This window comes from Chenopodium quinoa, unplaced genomic scaffold, assembly GCF_001683475.1.
Source record: "Chenopodium quinoa cultivar QQ74 unplaced genomic scaffold, ASM168347v1, whole genome shotgun sequence".
NCBI lineage: Eukaryota > Viridiplantae > Streptophyta > Magnoliopsida > Caryophyllales > Amaranthaceae > Chenopodium > Chenopodium quinoa.
Window position 1 is genome coordinate 239,127 of NW_018744570.1, and position 3,435 is coordinate 242,561.

Genomic DNA, 3,435 nt, shown 5'->3' on the forward strand with positions numbered 1-3,435 from the left:
GACTATATAATATTTTATAGAATTGCCATTAATAATAGAAGTTTATATTATTACTTCATATAATTTTGTTCATATTATCTTCTTACTCGTATATGGGGCTTTAACTTGACAGGGCCACTCGTATATAGTTTTAGTAAAGATATTCTTCTTTACTAAAATAATAAATTGTCCGCCCACTTTGGACATAATATATAGGCAATAATATTGGGTTTGGATCTATTTGCAATATTAAGTATGTGCAATAATATTGGGTTTGGATCTATTTGGACATAACTTGCATGATTAGTTGATAATTAACGGCGTTTGTGGCAAATGAGCCCCATAACTTAAGACATATGTGCAAAATAGCTCCCTAAGTACTAAAAATAGCAAATTAACCCCCATTACTTTTTAAATCGTGTAATTTAACTCCCATCAGATATTTTCCGGTGACATTTAATCTAAATACATAAAACAAATCGAAAAACAACTACTACATATTTTTTTCCCCAAATAAATATTGTACACGTATATTTATGCTAATATAGTTCATGACATCTGTATCCCATTATTCTCATCTTACTTACTTTTGGTCTTCATCTTCATCGAATATAAGACACAACTTTCTCCCTCTACCCACCAATTCCCATTTTTTCTCTCTCCTCTAAATGGCAAATTATCTTTCAATTTAAGTGCAAATTAAAGTAGCTATTATAATGAGAGGAAGAATTGGGTTGTTTACGAATCCTATTAGTAGTCAATATTCACTACCACCTTCTACCTTAGCTTTCAAAGAATTTCTGTAGAACTTCCAGCACTTTCCCATCGCCATAACCATCGTCGACCGGGGCTCCAACCAACATAGCACAGCTAGGGACTACGATTGCAAAGTTATTGGTTCTTTTTCATCAAATTAAATATTCAAAGGTAATTCTCATTTGTCAATTACAAAGTTGTTAATCAAGTTCATATTTTTATCTTATTATGAATGTTGTAAGTTTATTTGTTAATTGATTTATAGACTGAAATAGTTGCACAATCTCATGTATAAAACTGAATGTTGTAAGTTTATTTTCCAATTACATAATATCTTGATGTGTTTCTAAAGGTACAATTTAAAATTAGGTTTTAATCATGGTTTACATCATGAGAGAGAAATCAAGTTACCTGTAGAGGAAGCCATGGAAGAGAGTTGAGATGTTTTGGAGAGCGTGGTGCTTGAACGTGTGCTGCTGTTCATGTAGTTCACTTTTGTTTTTTATTTTTTTGATGCATTTTTTAATTTCATTATAGAGTTATTGTATATGAGTTTTAAATAACGTACTTCAAATGTACAAGGTTGTATATGGATAGTATAAGGATAGAATAGTGGTAAAATTATAGTGGTATTCCGGCGAAATTATAATTTTCAAATTATATATGGCCAGAATATATCATTTATGTGTTAATTACACGTTTACAAAAGGTGTAGGGCTTATTTGCTTCAATCAATTCTAAAGGAACTGATTTGCACATAAGTCATAAGTTATGGAGCTCATTTGCCACATATTCCGACAATTAACGGTCAAATGCTCCTTACTTACATAAAAAAAAATTATAATTCTTATATTAAAAAGTTACTTGGAACAAGATAGGTACGGTATTCCTCAAAAAAAAAAAAAAAAAAAAAAAAAAGATAGGTACGGTACATTAAAAAATTAAGGATTGATTTTGCATTGGAAAATCAATAATAACAAGTTAAGTCATAAGGATTAGAATTACCGATTAAAGCCCCGCTCACTTCACCTTATTTTTACTTAACTGAAATTATTTTTACTTAACTGAAATTATTTTTGCTGAATTTAAATTATTTTTACTGAGCTGAAATTATTTTTGGTGAACTTAATTATTTTTACTGAACTAGTATTAATTTTACTGAACTAAAATTATTTTTACTGATTTTCTATTAAGTTTCTTCTTTAAAGAAACTGATATGAACTTATTTTTACTGAACTGAAATTATTTTTGCTGAACTAGACTTATTTTTACTGAACTAAAATTATTTTTGCTAAACTGAACTTATTTTTACTGAACTGAAATTATTTTTACTTAATTTTTTTTTTAAGGTGAAGTGAACAGGGCCTAATGTCATGTTGAGTAGATTATTGCTCATGTTATATCCGAAATACTCTTAGTATAGTAGTACCCATGCAATAATCTACTCAATTTATAGATATGTGATCTTCTAAAGATTATCACTAACATATCTTTAAAGAGAAAATATATTTTCTTAAAATAATATTTTAAATACATATATATCTTTTAAGTATAGTATATATTTTCTTAAGATATAATTAAAAAAATTTACCATGTATGACGTTTAACATAATTAATATTTACTAACATTATTATATGTACACACATAATTTGCAAGACATTATACATAGTATTTGTGTTTAACATTTATATTAGCAATGACATTCATTATATATATATATATATATATATATATATATATATATATATATATATATATATATATATATATATATATATATATACTAAAACAGGGTACACTAGCTTAATGGCTAGCACGTGTCCCAGCTTTAGTTTAGATTTTTTTTTTTTTTTGTTAAAAATGATTTCCGTGTATATTTGTCAAACATCTTATTCATATATATTATCGCATATTATAGAATATTTCTCATAACTATAAAATCGCATATATATGTTAAATATGAATATTATAAACATGTATAAAATCTTTGTCAAATACATATAAAAAGTGAAATTATCAAAAACAATTGTATTTTAGTATAATTTTATAGAGTACTATATAATCTTTGTCAAATAAATCATATTTTTATTAAAATTATATGATTATAGAAATTTTTTGACTAACATTACAAAAATTGATTGCATTACTTTATATATATATATATATATATATATATATATATATATATATATATATATATATATATATACGGGGAGGTTCCGCTGAAAACAGGGCTTATGTGAAAACTAAAAACAGAAAATCTCAACCATCCATTAATACTAACAAGATCTAACGGTTTAAAAAACAAATAACGTAGAGTCACTATATATAAAAAATAACGTAACTATATACAAAAATAAGGTAACTATATCAATTTTTACAACATTTACATTAAGGTCACTGTATACAAATATAGGGTAAATATATCAATTTTGATCATATTCTCATTGAAGTCACCATATACAAAAGTAGAGTAACTATATAAATTTTGACCACATTTACATAAAGGTCACTATATACAAAGATAAGATAACTATGTTAATTATAGCTTGCAATGTTGCTAAAAATCCATGAAACAGAGGCATTATCCTGCATATTCATACCGCAATTGGTCATCAACAGTTTCACACACCAACACACTATGACTTGATAGATTATTTAACAAAGCCAAAACATTAATGAATTTCTTCCCATCCTTT